This window comes from Choloepus didactylus, chromosome 11, assembly GCF_015220235.1.
Source record: "Choloepus didactylus isolate mChoDid1 chromosome 11, mChoDid1.pri, whole genome shotgun sequence".
Classification (NCBI taxonomy): domain Eukaryota; kingdom Metazoa; phylum Chordata; class Mammalia; order Pilosa; family Megalonychidae; genus Choloepus; species Choloepus didactylus.
Genome location: NC_051317.1, coordinates 90,317,324 through 90,336,443, shown reverse-complemented (window position 1 = coordinate 90,336,443; position 19,120 = coordinate 90,317,324). Strand labels below are relative to the sequence as shown.

The window sequence follows — 19,120 nt, the reverse complement described above, 5'->3', positions numbered from 1 at the left end:
GCATTCTCCAAAAGCCTCTTTTTTCATTTACTTATTATTATTATTTTTCCATCAGCCCTGCCTCCTCTCTGACCGGAGAGACCTCAGTGTTCCTTTCCTGCTTGCTCCGGGTTTATCTGTGCTTGTAGCTTGCATTAAGTTGTCCAAATTTGTTGGAGCTTGGTTGAGCTGTCTTCCCTTGCTCCCAGCAGAGATAGCTTCTTTTTGCCACAGGGAAGTGTTCCAACTCAGCCTGCCATGCTGGTGGGGGAGGGCCGCTATCTCTGCAGTTTGGGGAACTTTACTTACAGTTCTATGCTGCAATCTCATCTGTTCCACTCATTCCAGATTGGTGTACAATGTGTTTTTGGTCATGGATTCCTCGCAAAAAATTGTTCCAGACTATTTTCTAGTTATTCCTGGCTATTTAACTTTGAACAGATGTTTGTACACCAATATTCATAGTGGCATTATTCATAAGTGCCCAAAGTTGGAAGCAACCCAAGTGTCCATCTAGAGATGAATTGATCAACAAAATGTGATGTGTATTTATATATAGAATGGAATATTATTCAGCCCTGTAGAGAATGATTTTTCTAATACTTGCAACAACATGGATGAATCTTGAAGATATCATGTTGAGTGAAATGAGCCAGACATAAAAGTAACAATGTTGTATGATCTCACTTACATGAAATAATTAGAATACTCAAATTCGTAGAGTCAGAAACCAGAAAGCATGTGGCCAGGCTGTTGTACAGGTGGGGAAATGGAGAGATTATTCTTAATTAGTATGAAATTTATGTTTTAGGGTAATAGAAAGTTTTGTTAATGGATATAGTAATGATGACACAATATAGTAAATGTAATTAACCTTACTGAATTTTACAACTGAAATTGGATAAAATGGATGATTTTAAGTTTTATATATTTTACCATAATAACAATTTTAAAAACAATCCATAGAACTGAATAACACAAGTGTGAATTCTAATGTAGACTATAGAGTATAGTTAATAGAATAAATATAATAATGTTTTTTCATTAATTGTAATGAAGGTATCACAGTATGCAACATGTCAATAGTAGAGAAAACTGTGCGTGTGAAGGGCGGTGAATATGGGAACTCCGTACCTTCAGAATGATTTTTCGGTAAACCTACGACTTCTCTCATAAATAAATCCAACTATTTAAATAAACAAAAATTCACACAAAGCAAAACAAAAGACTATGTCTCTCCTATGCATTGTTCCTTCTGCCTGGTTATTCCTGTTAGGTAACTTTTGTTCTTAATTTCTTAAGTTTCTTTCCAGAGCTGCTTTATATGTGTACTGAATTTAAACAAACATGATTGTAGCTGCTCATTTTTCACTCTGGTTTACACAAAGAGGGTATATTATATTTAATGTTTTCTTCCCATTTTGTCTTGTTTATTCTCCACTTTCTCTGTTTTATTATTTCTGCTTTGTGTCCCTTCTTCCTTCTTTCCCTTCTTCCCTCCTTCCCTTCCTTCCTTCTGAAATATTTTGTTAGAATTTTAATCTCTTCTGTGGGGAGATCTTTCTGAATATTGTTCCTTGTTGGTAAATTCTGCTTTTCTTTATCTTTTCTGTTGTGTCAGGCAAGATTAAATGCAAGCTGATGATGGAGAATAGTAGTTGGATCTCTTCCTAAAACCTCTGGGTCTACAAGGAATTGAGTCCCTCATTCTCTGGGGAGTGCAAAGCACTTCCCTCAGCAATTGTCAGTGGGTGAGGGTAGTGACATGGAATGATGCATGTCATCTTGTATCAGGTTGTTCTGGAAAGTAGGTTAGTGGTCTGTCTCTTTTTAGACCAGCTGGCCATGGTTCTGTCTTTTTTATGAGTGATCAGGCATTCAAGAATCTGGCTATCTAGGGAAAAGTAACCTACCATTTTTTAAAAAATATATAGTTGAAAGCCACACTCTTAAATTTCAGACATAAAGTTGATGTCTAAATTCAAGTTTGTTATAGATGATTTCATATTAAAAAATAAACTATAGTATTCAGCTACTTTATAATCAAGTCTGATGTCCAAATACAGTCTTGTTACAAAGTGGAATATTCTTGGGAACATCAGGCTTTTGAAAGAGGACTGTATTTAAAAGACTTGGATTGTTGGTGTAGGGTAGCTAAGGTAAATTTTAGTGATGTATTGAAAGGATTCAAATTTTAACTTACATAGGTGGACTTAACATTAAAAGAAATTGTATTTTATTTTTCTTTTTTGAGCAAGTAATAGAATTAGTTGAGGTTATAAGCAACATTTTTCAATGTATTTTTTCACAAAACATTAATATCCCAAGGCATAATGCATTAAAAAAGGTTCTGTTTCCAAATGAATTTACAAAACACTGTATATATTACTAGTATTTACCTCTTTTGGAAATTAATACTGTATGTACTATAGTATATTAAAGATGCAGAGAAGTTGGAGAGTGAAGAAAATGCTTTAACTTTGCTTGTTGTTTCCCAAACCTGACTGAAGAATTGTATAGAATCTATTAATATCTTGAGGAACTAGGACCGTACAGAAAACAGGTTGGTAAATGCTGACCCAGAAGAAAATCAGGTATCCTTTTATTCTGCAGCTATATACTTGGGAGTTTTGTTTAGGCATATATCCAGTCTAAGTTACAAGATCAAGGAAAAACTATCATATTTCAACTGAACTGAAGTTTTGATATGCTCTTATGAGATTAAGCAGTGACTTCTATATTGCTAAAGTCAGTGGACACTCCTCAGTCTTCATCTTATTTGAGTTAGCATTTGATGCAGATGATCAGATGATCACACTTTTTTCCCTGAAGCTTTTTCTTCATTTGATTTTCAGAACATTACACTTCTCCTCTCTGGTTTCCTTCCAATCTCCCTAACTGGTTTTTTTTTTTTTTTAAATACAGTTTTATTGAGATGTATTCACATACCCCACAGTCATCCATAGTGTACAATCAGTTGTTCACAGTACCACATTCATCACCACAATCAACTTTTGAACATTTTTCTTACTCCAAAAAGTAAAAAAATAAGATAAAAGTCAAAAAGAATACCTAAAACATTCTATCCTCCCCATCCCACCCTATTTTCCATTTAATTTTTGTCCCCCTTTTTTTACTCATCTGTCCATACACTGGATATAGGGAGTGTGAACCACAAGGTTTTCACAATCACACAGTTACACCATGTGAGCTACACACTTACATGGTTGTCTTCAAGAATCAAGGCTACTGGGTTGTGGTTCAGCAGCTTCAGGTATTTCCCTCTAGCCATTCCAACACACTAAAAATTAAAAAGAGATAATCTATATAGCACATAAGAATACCCTCCAGAGTGGCCTCTTGACTCCAGTTGAGATTTCTCAGCCACTGAAACTTTATTTTGTTTCATTTCTCTTCCCCCTTTTCGTCAAAATTTTCTCCATCCCATAATTCTGGGTCCAGGCTCATCCCCAGGAGTCATGTCCCGTGTTGCCAGGGGGATTTACACCTCTGGGAGTCAGGTCCCAAGTGGGAAAGGCAGTGAGTTCACCTGCCTAGTTGGCTTAGCTAGAGAGAGAGGGCCACATCTGAGCAAAAAAAGAGGCTCTCTAGGGGAGACTCTTAGACACAATTATAAGTAGGCTTAGCCTTTCCTTTGCTATAAAAAGCTTCATAAGAGAAAGCCCCCAGATTGAGGGCTTTCCTACCAAATTGGTAGTCCTCAATGTTTATGAGATTATCAGTAATTCCACAAGGAGGGAAAGTTTAATATTTTCACATTGTTCCCAGTTCTTCGGGGGGCCCTGCAAATAGATTTTTATTCTCTGTCCAAATTACTTTGGGATGTATCGGGATTTCACCCTAACCTGTTTAAGCCTACCAGATCCCACTTCCTATTCAAAGTTCCATGTACTTATGGTGTTTGAACAAACTGGCTGTACAAGTTAAATTATTTAGTGTGCTACAGAAAATATGAATCCTGCACCACCTGAACATTTCATCCCTTGGTGGCTGTTTCTTTTTGATCTCTTTTGCTGGTTGCTCCTCCTAATGTTCAAGCATCTTAGAGATAAGTCCTTTTCCCTTCTCTCTATGTACATTCATTACCTTAATGTTCTCTCTCAGAATTCTGGCTTCAAATACTATTTGTTTGCTGACTCCAGAATGATGTATTCAACTGTACCTCTCCACTCAAATCCAGACCTGATTAACCAACTGCTTAATTGGCATCTTGACTTAGATATATAATAAATGGAACTTAATCAATCCAAAATTAACTCCTGGTTCTCTGACAAAGCCTTCTTCTCTGTTGTTAATACAACTCCTTCTCTTTCGTTCTTTCAGTTGCTCAGGTCAAAAATCTTAGGAGTCCTTATTTTCTTTCTCTTATACTCCCAAACCAGTCTGCCAGCAGATTCACATTGGTTCTGCCTTCCAAAAATATCCAGAACCTATCTACTTCCTATCACTTCCACTTTCACACCCTGCCCCAAGCTTCTTCCTCTCTTTTCTGGATTATTGCAGTACCCTCTTAAATCGACTCCCTGCTCCCGTGCTTGCACTCAACAGTCTATTCTCAGCACAGCATCCAGAGATATCTTTAAAAATGTAAGTCAGATCATGTCACTTTTCTATTCAAGATGACCAGTGTTTCCTGAACTCATTCAGAATAAAAATTAAAGTCCTCTGTGGCCAACCCAATGTTATCTGATCTAGCTCCCCATTAACTTTTTGTCCTTCTCTACTACAGCCTTGTCATTCACTGTTTCAGCTACTCTGGCATTCTTTCTATTTCTCTGTCACACCAGATATAATTCTCAACCTGAGGTCTGTGAGTTTGCTGTTTGAAATATTAATATTTCAAATTGTACTCTCTACCCTGGTACTGTTTATCTGCCTTTCTTGCTTTACTTTATTCCATAGCACTTATTAGCTTCTAGTAGAGGATATATTTTACTTAATTATTTTGTTTATTGCCTGTCTGCGCTCATTCTATGAGGGTAGAGATTTTTGTCTGTTTTATACCTGTTTTATGTCTAACACCAAGAATAGTTGTGCAATAATATTTTTTGAATACATGAATGAAGGTATTCATTTGCATGGTCTTCATTGTTTTTAAAGTCATCATACTACCCTAAGTTTTTTCATAATATATACACTGTTAGAATGCTGGTTCAATAATTATGCCATATGTAATAATGGGGGAAATTGAATGTCTCTTCTCTTGAGTGTGATTACCCATATTTATAATCAATGAAATTGTGATGTTTATGGCAAGCAACCAGACTCTTTTCATCTTTATTGTTATGTTTTCATAAGATTTGCTAACATCAAAGTGTTATTGTAGGGAATTGTAAATGGTTCTTCAACTACAACCTCATTTCCTCTGAGGTCCAACCAAAGAATTTTCCCAAGAAATGCTGTGGGGAAGAGGGAGATGTTCCAGAGGTATCTGTGATAAAAGTTTTCAACTAATTTAATAATTATAGAATTCCTTAAGAGGGTAAAAACGTAAATATAATTTGCAAGAATCCATGATTTAAAAAAAAAAAAAACTGCAGATGGGTTGTCATCATTTGTCAACACATTTTTCAGGGGCATGAAACCAGTTTTCACATGATTTTTCCTGAATGGTTGTTTTATTTCAAGCCAAGTAATTTTAAAAATGTATATAAATTTTATTACTATATTGTTTAAACATCTTGCTTTATGAAAATAAGATGTTTAAAAATATTGTTATAGAAAAGATAAATCAGTGGAAAGTTATTGCTGGAGTATCTTTTTTTCATTTGCAAAGGGACTTACTACAGGATTACTTTTATTAATTATTTATATTAGTTATTTCAAAAAAATCACTACTTATATAATCTCACAAGGAATACAAATATTTAAGAAAGTGCAGTAGAATTACATCGGGATTTCTCTTAGTTCTCAGTATGAATGATTATTTTAAAAAAATGATTTCTGTTAGGACTAAAGATGACTGTCTTTTTAGGAAGTAGGCTAGTATGGCTACATCGACTAAAAATAATCTTTAAATTAGACTTTATTAACCTAGGATTAGTGACATCAATGCATTTTTTTCCTGTCTTTTCCACACTAATTCAGAATTTCTTTGGAATGCAGTACTACCTGAATTACAAAGGCAATGTGTGTAGAAAAAAAACTTCTACAAGTTTTATCATTTGTAAGTGAAAGTTGTGATAAATAAATTCCTTGTGAGACAAAATGCATTCTCTTATTATATAATCTTGTTAATGTAAAACACTACTATTTTGAGAACTACAATATTTAAATATTGGATTGGAATAACATTCTTGTGAATTAATATTCAAACTTTTTGTACTTTTAGGAAACCATGATTTTGATTTTGGTGTGAATATCTTGGAAGAATACATGAAACAAATGCACTTTACCTGATTTCTCAGTAATGTCTGTGATAGATTTACATCTGAACCTTTTGGACATGGTGCAGTAAAAAAAATAGTTGGAACAATATAGAAATTGGCTTAATGGGATTAGTGGAAGAAGACTGGCTAGACACCTTGGCTACAGTTAATAAGTCAAATCTAAACTATAAAGATTACGTTGAAGTTGCTAACCAAATAGCAGTAGAACTTCAAAGGAGAAGGAGCAGAACTTGTTATTGCAGTAACTTACATGAAGTGGGTAAATGATGCAAGGCTTGCCCAAAAGGCACAAGGGGTCAATTTGATTCTAGGTGGCCATGACCATGATTATGGAATCAAGAAGGTGAATGAAACCTGGGTTGTCAAAAGTGGATCTGATTTTAAAAACTTAACAGAAATAAATATAAGATTCTTTGGTGCATCTTTCCAATATGTACTTGAGAAAGTGGACATTTTGAATTATTTGGAAGAAGATTCATGTGTTAAAGTCATAGTAAAAGATTTTACGCAAAACATACAGGTAGGGACTTGCTTATATTAGTCATCAAAGTACAACTTGATCATGTGAATATTTATTGGACAGCACTAACATAATGGTGTATAATAAATAAGCAAATAATATCATCAGTCACAATAACTTAATGCTGGTTTTTATTTTATTGGATTTTCATTTTCATATTCAATTTATAAATATACTTTGGTTTTTTAAGTAACAACAATTTATATTTAAGGTTTGGAATTTGTTAATTACATGAAAATATTTTTTCAACAATCCAAATTCTGTAAGAATTTATTTTTTTAATAAAGGGATTGCCGCACAAACTTAAGAAGCACTGGATTAACAAAAGGCCATCTTTTTGTAATGAGGAGTTTTTCTCTCCCTTCTCTTACTGTTCAACTACTCAAGCTGTGAGTGGTTTGTAATCAGGCCACTTAAACTTTTGTGTGAATTTGAGTGTATGTGTGTCTTTCATGTGTCTTTTATTCCATGACTCCAGACATTGCAAGAATTGTAGTGTCCTGTGTGTGTGTGTGTGTGTGTGTGTGTGTGTGTGCTGTCCATTTGCAAGAGCTGATAGGAAATATGAGCCAGGTTCTATGCTTTACATCTGTATATGCATTATCTTACATAACCTTGGTACTTGAAATGGTTCTATGTGAATGGAGTTACTTGTCCTGAGTTTGGTCTTAAGTATTAGTGGATGGCTTTATGTTTGGATCAACTTGGTGTCAAGAATATTAAATGTTTTCATAATAGTTTTCTGAAAGGTATAAAAGGGGGCTTCTGCAGTTTGTAAATCTGCCCCTTAAATGTCTCTCAAAAGTAAATGATGGTTGGAATACATTGTGTAGTATTTTAATATTCCTTTAGTATTCTGATATTTGAAGAGGAAAAGTTCCAATAAATTATCTGATTTTGAACTGGAGGTGTAGAAGGAGGTCAGGGGGTGAAAAATTAGTAAAAATAGGAGAAATGTTGATTTAAGATAGCTTATATTTTTCTTATTTTAGTATATGTTAGAAGAAGTTCTCTGCCCAATTGATATGGAATTAGATGGTCGTGAAGTTACTGTAAAAAGATCTGGGAGCAGTCTGGGAAATTCAGTAACTAATGCAATGTTGGAAGCTACTCATGCTGATGTAGCGCTGCTTAACTCAGGTGATTTCACTTTGTAATTTGTTAAAAATAAACAATTATGTTTAAAAATGACTAAAATAGTTTTCCAAAATTTTTAGTAGCAGTAGGCTATTTTTGTTTAGAAAACCAATCCATTATCTTCATGGGATTAGAGCGTCATTTTCTGTTGTTTAGATACAGAATTCAGTATTAGATAGTTCAGTTTGTTTGAAAATGAAAACTTCAGGTTTTCAAAATTTTGATTTATATATTCAATGAGATTTTGAATGAAGATGTGGCCTTGTCATTTGTTTTAAACTTGTGCATTCGAGTCCTGATTATATGAGAAACAATGGACAGAAATCTTTCACTGAAAGTTTTGCTCTTTTACCAATTTTCCCTTCTTCCCAGTGTGATGAGAGGAAGTGGTAAGAGAAATCTTGTAGGGTGAATACAGAACCTGCTTCCTAACCCACCTATTTTTATGCACTAACAATCTGCAGTTGGCCTAGTTAGGGCTATAAATTATTAAAAATCTGTAGATAATAGAAGAAGGTTAAAAGTAACCCTGTTTTGAAACCAACTTTGGTTCATATGCTATAATCCAGAACTTTAGACAATGGTTTAGAGACTTTGACTGTGCCTAATTATTTCATTAATGCAGAATGTGACATCATTTAACATCTTAACCACACACTTCTTATGTATTGGTTTTCTTTCTTAAATTGCCATAGGAACTCTCTGATCAGATCAAATACATCCAGAAGGGAATTTCATTTTGCATGATCTTTTGGCTATCCTTCCCATAGTGGACCCAGTTTTAGTTGTCAGAGTAACAGGTGCACAGTTGCTTGAAGCACTTGAAAATGGGGTTTACAAATATCCAGCTATAGATGAGAGGTATGTATATATATTTCTATTAATTGATATACAGCTACTAATTTTTTTGGCATGATGTAACTGAAAGAAAAACTCTGAATTTAAATATGTTTTAAAAGTTTTTAAGTTTAACTTTATAGCTTTAAAGTATTAGTGCACAAGAATTTTTTAAAAATATCTCAAGTTCTTTTTTTTTTCAGTAAAGAGTATAAGATTGACAAGTATTGGTCTGTGTGCTGTTTTGAAACTATTATGTCTCCACAAAATCCATATTATTTTAATCCAGTCTTGTGGGTGCAGACTTATTGTGGATGGGATTTTTTGATTAGGTTGTTTTTATGGAGACATGACCCACCCAATTGTGGGTGGGATCTTTTGATTAGATTATTTCCATGGAGATGTGATCCTAACCCATTCAAGATGGGTTTTAGTTTACTGGCATCCTCTATGGAACGATAAAAGGCAGAGACATTTTGAAGAGAGCTGAGATATGCTTAGAGAGAAAAATGCCCAGAGATATTTTGGAAAATGCCATTTTGAAACCAGAGCCCGGGAGAGAAGGACCTGCAGACATCACCATGTATCTTTCTGTGTGACAGAGGAACCCCAGATGCTATCAGCCTTTTCCTCAGAGAAGGTATTCTCTTGTTGATGCCTTAGTTTGGACACTTTTATGGCCTTAGAACTGTAAATTTGTAACCTAATAAACTCATTTTGTAAAAGCCAGTCCATTTCTGGTATTTTGCATTTTGGCAGCTTTAGCAAACTGGAACAGTCTGTAAAAATTATATTTCATTTTAAAAGGATTAATTTTAGTTGTTGTGGAGGTTTGAAGTTATATGTGTTCCAGAAAAACATCTTAAACCTAATCCATTCCTGTGGGTATGAACCCATTGTAAGTAGGACCTTTTGATGAGGTTACCTCATTTAAGAGTTGGCCCACCTCATCACGATGGGTCTTAATCCTATTACTGGAATCCTTTATAAGTGAAATGAACTGCACATGTTGTATAGAGAAAGCCACAGAGGGAGCAGCCAGAATGGAACTCCAAAGAAAAGGGGAAGACTAGGAGATGCCACCATGTGCTTTGCCATGTGACAAGCTAAGGATCAAGCATTGCTGACAGCCAGTCCCAGAGTGCAGTCTTTGGGGAGGAAGCATTGCCTTTATTTGGACGTTCTCTTAGCCTCAAAACAGTGAGCAAATAAATTCCCATTGTTTAATCTGAATTATTTCATAGTATTTGCTTACGCAGCCTAGGAAACAACAACAGATTTTGGTAGCAGGAGAATGGGGTGCTACTTTTGCAAATACCAAAAATTTGGAAATGGCTTTAGAATTGGGTAATGGGTAGAAGCTGAAAGAATCATGAGGTGCTTGATTGAAAAAGCCTAAATTGCTTTGAAGAGACTGTTGGTGGAAATATGGATGCTAAATGTACTTCCAATGAGGTCTTAGAAAGGAATGATGACTGTGCTATTGGAAACCAGAGGAAAGATGATCCTTGTTTTAAAATGGCAGAGAACATGGCAAAATTGATTTCTGATGGATGGAAGACAGAATTTGAAAGCAATGAACTTGGATATTTAGATGAGGAGATTTACAAGCTAAATGTGGACTGTGCAGCCTGGTTTCTCCTTTCAACTTATAGTGAAATGAGATAGGAAAGGGATAAGTTGAGAAATGAACCCTGAGCACAAGAAACCAGAAATTTCTGGTTTGAAAAATTATGAGCTTCCAGAAAGCAAGTCCCCAGAGGATAGTGCTCCAGGTGAGAGTTCGGTTGAAATGGAACCAGTCAGCCATTTCAATGGAAATCAGATTGGAATTGCAATTATGCAGGAAAGATCTGTGGATGGTTCTATTATCTGATAGTTCAGCCCCCTATGAAGTACACACAAAGCTGACATGCTTTTTGCAAGATTTGTATAAGTGGAATCAATGCCAGACTGGACTAAAAGGGACAGAGAAAAGACAAATGGAAGAAAGGATGGCTTCAAGAACAGAACCATGTCATTGAGGCATGAATTGAAGACATCTCCTTGGGCCAAGAGAGCAGGACCACTCATGTGTGTGGAAAGTACAGGTCTACTCCTGCACTTGGAGAGTGTGGGCCTTCCAGCTTATTGTTCAGGAAGAGAGCTGCCAGCTCAATGCTCTGAGAGGGTGGAGCCTTTACTCCAGTGCATGGGGAGAGCATGGCCACTGTGCAGGCACTTGGAAGGGGTGGAACAGCTGCTCCATCAGACCTGCAGGACAAAACACTGACCTATAGATGACTCTGGGACCTTTTAATGTAAGGGAGATTTTCCTTCTGGGTTTCAGAATTGTTTGGGACCCATGTCCCCTGTTTTCTGTCCAGTTTCCCCCTTCTGGAACATAAATGTTTGTCCTATGTCTGTCCCTTCATTGTATATTGGAAGCAGATAACTTGTTTTCTGGATTTTATAGGTCCACAAACAGAGGGGAATTGTGCTCCAGGACAGACCATACATATAACCAATTTTGATTAGATTTTGTACTACACATTGTTTCTGAAATGACTTAAGGCTTCTGGGATATTGTGATGGAATTAATATTTTTTGCATATAGAAAGAACATGTCTTTTTTGGGGCCCAGAGGGTGGAGTATGGTAGTTTGAAGCTGTTTGTCCCCAGAGAAACCTTCTTAGACCTAATCCATTCCTATGGGTTTGAACCCATTGTAAGTAGGACCTTTTGATGAAGTTACTTCAGTTAAGATGTGGCCCACCCCAATCAGGAGGGCTCTTTATCCTTTTACTGGAGTCCTATATAAGCAAAATGAAATTCAAACAGAGAGAGAGAAAGCCACAGAGGGAGCAACCAGAAGCTGAACATCACAGGAGCCCCAAAGAGAAGGGAGAGACCAGGAAACACCAACATATGCCTTGCCATGTGACAAGCCTGATGATGCCTTGATTTGGACATTCTCTTAGCCTCAAAACCGTGAGCAAATAAATACCCATTGTTTAAGCTAAACCATTTCATAGTATTTGCTTGAGCAGCCTAGGAAACAAAAACAGTTGTATACAGTGCACCAGTTTGAATGTATTATGTCCCCCCCAATGGCATTATCTTTGATGTAATCTTGTGTGGGCAGACCTATCAGTGTTTAATTAGATTGTAATTCTCTGAGTGTTTCCATGGAGATGTGCCCCACCCAACTGTGGGTGATGACTCTGACTGGATAATTTCCATGGAGGTGTTACCCCACCCATTCAGTGTGGGTCTAAATTAAATCACTGGAGCCATGTAAATGAGCTGACAAACAGAAGAAACTCAGTGCAGCTGAGAGTGACATTTTGAAGAGGAGCTACAGACAAGAGGGACACTTTGAAGAATGCACAGAAGCTGAGAGTAGCTGCAGATGAGAGACAGTTTAAAGACGGCTGTTGAAAGCAGACTCTTGCTCCAGAGAATCTAAGAGGGGACAAACACCCCAAGAGCAACTGAGAGTGACATTTTTGAGGAACTACATCCTAGAGAGGAACATACTGGGAGAAAGCCATTTTGAAACCAGAACTTTGGAGCAGATGCCAGCCATGTGCCTTCCCAGCTAACAGGTTTTCTGGATGCCATTGGCCATCCTCCAGTGAAGGTACCCAATTGTTGATGCGTTACCTTGGCCTTATGTCTGTAACTGTGTAACCAAGTAACCCCCCTTTATAAAAGCCAATCCATTTCTGGTGTTTTGCATTTTGGCAGCATTAGCAAACTAGAACATACAGGTAAATATAATGGGTCCTTAATTTCAATATCTAAATACCTAAAATTATTTTTTTCCTTTTATTTATTTGAGAAATAAAGTACTACTATATTGGCTGGGCTTATAGCCAAATACCGGTGCAGAATATTTAGGTAAATGAGATAAGTTTAGGGGGTGTTTTAGTTTGCTAATGCTGCCAGATTGCAAAACACCAGAAATAGATTGGCTTTTATAAAAGGGGGGTTATTTGGTTATACAGTTACAGTCTTAAGGCCATAAAATGTCCCAGGTACCTTCACTGGAGGATGGCCAGTGGTGTCTGGAAGACCTCGTTTAGCTAGAAAGGCACGTGGCTGGTGTCTGCTCCAAGTTCTGTGTTCAAAATGGCTTTCTCCCAGGATTTTCCTGTCTAGGCCACAGCTCCTCTTCAGAATGTCACTCCCAGTTGCTCTTGGGGTGTTTGTCCTCTCTTAGCTTCTCTGGAGCAACAGTCTGCTTTCAATGGCTGTCTTCAAACTGTCTCTCATCTGCAGCTCCTCTCTCAGCTCCTGTGTGTTCTTCAAAATGTCCCTCTTGGCTGTAGCAAGCTTGCTTCTTCTGTCTGAGCTTATATAGTGCTCAAGTAAACTAATCAAGGCCACATACTGAATGGGTGGGGCCACACCTCCATGGAAATAATCTAATCAGAAGTATCACCTACAGTTGGGTGGGTTGCATCTCCATGGAAACACTCAATCAAAGAATTACAATCTAATCAACACTAATACATCTACCCACACAAGACTGCATGAAAGGCATTTTGGGGGACTTAATACATTCAAACTGGCACAGGGGGCTTGGATGCTTCTTTCCTTCCCTCTAATCCCTAAACCAAGCCAGCAGGTCAGTATTAATATTGTAATCCATAGTATCAATTATACTGTACATATTTTCTGTTCATAGTGGTAGGAGTTAATAAGAAACTGAAGGCAGAGTGAGATGATCTGGAGAGAGAGCCTATAGAAATCTTTTGCTTTTACCCTCAATTATGTTTGCTTTAGAAAACTTTATTGAGATATAATTCCATACCATTTAAAGAATACAATTCAGTGGTTTGTATTATGTTCACATTTGTGAAACCATTCCCCAGTTAATTTTAGAACATTTTCATCACCCCAAAACAAACCCCTTAGCCTTTAGGAGTCCAATCCTCATTTCCCCTAAACTTATCAGCCCCAGGCATCCATTAATCTACTTTCTGATTCTGTGGATTTGCCTGTTCTGCACATTTCATATAAATGGAATTATATAAAATGTGACCTTTTTACTGGATCCTTTCACTTAGCATGTTTTCAGCATTCATCCATGTTGTAGCATGTATCAGTACTTCATTTCTTTTTATTGCTTAGTAATATTCCTATGTGTGGACATTTGGGTTAATTCCACCTTTTGGCTCTTATGGACAATGTTATGAAGAATGTTACTGTGAATATTTGTGTACAAGTTTTTGTATGGACGTGTATTTTCATCTCATTTCATTTCTACTCATATACAGGAGTAGAATTGCTGGGTCATATGGTAACTCTATTTTAAACTTTTGAGAACCTGTTAGATTTTTCCAAGGAGTCTGCACCATCTTACATTCCCACCAGCACTGTATGAGGATTCTAATTTTTTTGCATCCTAACCAACACTTGTTATTGTCTGCCTTTTTGATTATAGCTATCCTAATGGGTGTGAGGTACTATCTCATTGTGCTTTTGATTTGCATTTCTTTGAGGCTAATGATGTTGTGCATCTTTTCACATACTTACAATGGCCATAGACATTTCTTTTTTGCAGAAATGTCTATTCATATACTTCACCCATTTTAAAAATTGATTTATTTGTCTTTTTAAGTATTATTGAATTGTAGGTGTTCTTTACACATTCTCTTATCAGATATATGATTCACAAAGATTTTCTTCCATTTTATGGGATGTCTTTTCACTTTCTTAATGGTGTTCTTTGAAGCACAAAACTTTTAAATTTTGAGTAAGTTCAATTAATCTGTTACTGTTTTCTATTGTTCCTTTTGATTTTATTGTCCTATCTAAGAAATCATGCCTAATTCAAGGTCATGAAGCTTTATGCCTATGTTTTCTTCGAAGAGTTTTATAGTTTTAACTCTTACATTTAGGTTTTTGATCCATTTTGTGTTAATGTATGTATATGTGTGAGGCAGGTAGGGGTCAAAATTCATTCTTTTGAATATGGATATCAGTTTTTCATTTGTTGAAAGATTCTTTTTCTCCATTTAATGTCTTCCCTCAATAAGTACTGCCAAAACTATACCCAGTAGGGTTATTTTTTCATAAGTAGTTGGTCTATTGATATTTATGTATAAGTATTTATCTACATAGAGGTTTTAAATTTAACTTTGAGCCAGGGGTTTAGACTAATCTTAATTAGATTGTTGGTTTTTCTTCAACCTATAGCTGTGATGCTGACCTTTTTGCTCCAGGGAAATTACAGAGATGGATTGAAATAGATTTCATTAGGCTCCCATGTATTCTGAAACTTGAGACAGTTTTTCTTTCTTATTGAGTTCCCCTAGTATAAAGTTGTCCTATGTGTTTGTCTCTTTGAATATCTACAGTACCAAAAATAGTACCTTGTACACAGTAAGGAATTTAAGAAATTTGTTACTGATTTGATAGGATAGTACGTGGAGTTAGGTGTACGCAAGAATCAATAATATTTTGATGTATTTTGCTGGAATAAATGTTGAAGGGGAGGCATAGTGGGTACAGGATGGAATTTTGAAGTCAAAACTAAAATTGTTTTAAAAATTATTTGAGAGTATTTCATATTATACCTTGGTGGTCTAGGTTTTAGCCAAATACTAAGTTTGGTTGGGTTAAGATGATATAAGGAACAGTGTAGCAGTAAAAAGGAGATTATGTTAAATATACAGAAATGCTTTCTATTTACTTCATAGCCGTATGATTAATGGCTATGATCTGAAATGGTTGATAGGTGCTGCTGTTTGCCTGGAGGTGGGCTCAATTTAACAGCAGTCATTCTGTATGTAGCATTAATTGAGCTAGGAAGGGGAGACTGAGTCATATGCCAAAATCAACCCAGCTTCAGGCATATAGCAATATGTTGTCAGCCTTTTTAAATGAATAACTAGTGGGAAAGCATTTACATGTGCTCTGTCTCAGGTAATTAAGAAACTGCTGTGGACATAAACTCTTATATTCTTTAATGTCAACTACTAATGTTTCTATAGGAATATTCTCACCAATCCATACTCTGTTATTAGGGTTAACTCTTTAATACTAGAACTTAAATATTATCATTTTGGATGAAAACAATAAAATGTACAATGTTCTTTCCTGCCTTCAAATGTATTACTAAAGTGAACCTGTTTAATGACACAAGATTATCATCAACCTTAGAAATGTGCTGAAGAGATAATTATGTGCAAATGCAAATATCAGTGATAAAAGCCCTCACAGAAAAAATTCAGTTTTGTTAAAAAGGGTACCCATATGAAGTCTAGTATCCATGATGTTCCAGTACTGTTCCCCCAAGGATCTCTGAAGAATTAGTAAAACTGGCAGAGCTGTCGTCCTCTAAACTCCAGAAAATAGTTAAAGGGGTGCAGTAACCGGGCAAGTTCTGAATCAAGAAAACACAGCTTTAAAGGCAGTAGGAGCAGAGAACCTAAGATGGCGGCTAGGTGAGACAGGGCAAAAAAAACATGTCTCTGAAAAATACTAGATAAAAGCCAGAAAGTGACCCAGAACACCAGTTCCAGTGATGCACCAGCTGGACAAGGTCTGCTAAATCCACAGGGACCGTGCATTTGGTGAAACCAGAGCCTGCATTCTGAAATAAGCAAGTAAGCTGGCTGAAAGTCTGGTGGCCATGCTGCGGTGTGGGGAAACAGTGGGTTGATGTTTGGAGATGGACTGGTTCTTTAAAAAAAAACAAAAACCCGGGAGCGGCTGCAGCTATGGCAGTGAGAACCATGCAGTGAAGCAAGGCAGGAGCGGGCTGTTGCCAGTGCCTCAGGTGTCTGGTGTGGAGGATAGCCCTTCCCACACCCACTGCTGATTGTCTCGGGGCCAGGGGGACAGAGGGGAGCCAAAAAGAGAAGCTGCATCCCTTGCAGCCATCTCCCCAGTGGGCTGGAGACACTCCTGCCTGGGGACGGAGCCATAGCCCAGAGCTGCACCAGGAGTGTTTCCCACAGCATTGTGCACATGCCACAGTATCAGCCATAGACAGTGGCCTTTAGTGCACTCACAGCTAATTGTCCAGAGCTGGGAAGGCAGAGCTGTGCAAAAAGGGGGAATTAACACACCCCATTCAACCATCTTTAAAGCAGGCTGGGAATGCCCCTGCATGGCCCAGTGACCCAGGGCTTCCCTGGAGGCCAGCGCGCACTTGTGACGTGGCATAGCCTTCCCTCAGCAGAGGTCCTGGAAGAGCACGGCTGAGAAGGGGGGCCCACTCAGAAATCCCAGGGATCCTACACCAAAACCAAGGACTTGCGGGTCAATGGCAGAGAAAATCTGTGGCAAGACTGAAATGAAAGCTTAGACTCTTGCAACAGCCTTAAATCTCCGGGAACACCTGGGAAGTTTGATTATTAAAGCTGCCCTGCTTTCCTAACTGCTCAGACACATGCCCCACATTCAGGGTGGATAACACCAATAACACACCCAAACATAGTGCATCTGTTGAACCCCACAAGAATCAGATCCCCACACACCACAAAGACAAAGTTGGGGAGAACTGACTTGAGGGGAATAGGTGACTCACAGATGCCATGTGCTGGTTAGTTACACAAGGTGTATGCCACCAAGCTGTAGTTCTGACAAATTAGAGATCAAGTAAAGCAAATGCCAAGAGGCCAAAAACAACAGAAAATCTTAAAGCATATGATAAAACCAGATGATATGGAGAACCCAAACCCGAACACCCAAATCAAAAGTCAGAAGAGACACAATTAATCAAAGACCTAAAATCAAAGAATGAGAGCATGGCGCAGGACATAAAGGACATGAAGAAGAGCATGGCACAGGATATAAAGGACATAAAGAAGACCCTATAAGAGCATAAAGAAGAAATTGCAAGAGTAAATAAAAAAATAAAAGATCTTATGGAAATAAAAGAAACTGTTGGCCAAATTAAAAAGACTCTGGATACTCATAATACAAGATTAGAGGAAGTTGAACAATGACTCAGCCTCCTTGAGGACCACAGAATGGAAAATGAAAGAACAAAAGAAAGAATGGGGAAAAAAATTGAAAAAATCGAAATGGATGTCAGGGATACAACAGATAAAATAAAACGTATAAATTTAAGACTCAGTGGTGTCCCAGAAGGGGAAGAGAATGGTAAAGGTCTAGAAAAAGTATTCAAAGAAATTGTTGGGAAAAACTTCCCAAACCTTCTACACAGTATAAATATACAAAGCATAAATGCCCAGCAAACTCCAAATAGCATAAATCGAAATAAACCCACTCCAAGACATATTCTGATCAGACTGTCAGATACTGAAGAGAAGGAGCAAGTTCTGAAAGCAGCAAGAGAAAAGCAATTCACCACATACAAAGGAAACAACATACGACTAAGTAGTGACTAATAAGTGGCCACCATGGAGGTGAGCAGGCAGTGGCATGACAAATTTAAAATTCTGAGATAGAAAAATTTGCAACCAAGAATACTTTATCCAGCAAAACTCTCCTTCAAATTTGAGGGAGAGCTTAAATTTTTCACAGACAAATAAATGCTGAGAGATTTTGTTAATAAAAGACCTGCCCTACTTCAGATACTAAAGGCAGCTCTACTGACAGAGAAACGAAAGGAGAGAGAGATATAGAAAAATTTAACAGACATATATAGAACATTACATCCCAAATTACCGGGACACTCATTCTTCTGTAGTGATCACGGATCTTTTTCCAGAATAGACCATATGCTGGGACATAAAACAAGCCTCAATAAATTAAAAAAAAAATTGAATATATTCAAAGCACATTCTCTGACCACAATGGAATACAAATAAAAGTCAATAATTTTTGAATTGTAACTCCACTATTTACTTCCTACAGGATATAAAAAACATAAACTCTAATGACATATGGTGGTTTTGGACTCAATGTAAAATACATAATTTTTGACAAGAACTACATAACGGGGGAGGAATGGAGGAGTATAAGAACATAGTTTATGTGTCCTATTGAAGTTAAGTTGGTATCAAAGGAAAACAAGATTGTTATAGATTTAAGAGGTTAAATTTAAGCCCCGTGGTAAACAGAAAGAAAGTATCAGAGAATATGACCATAGAGATGAAAAGTAGAGTAGGGGTTATGAGAAGTGGGGGAAGAGGCAATGGGGAGTTAAGAAATGAGTGTAGGGTTGCTGTTTGGGGTGAAGGGAAATTTCTAGTAATGGATGGTGGGAAGGTGATAGCATTACAACATTCTAAATGTGATTAATGCCACTAATGGAATGCTAGGGAGGGGGTGC

The 19,120-nt window shown here is 37.0% G+C and overlaps 1 pseudogene; it reads left to right on the top strand.

Annotated features, from left to right (window-relative positions):
• The window catches only part of LOC119506089, a 146,490-nt pseudogene that overhangs the window by 53,705 nt on the left and 73,665 nt on the right, over positions 1-19,120 (top strand).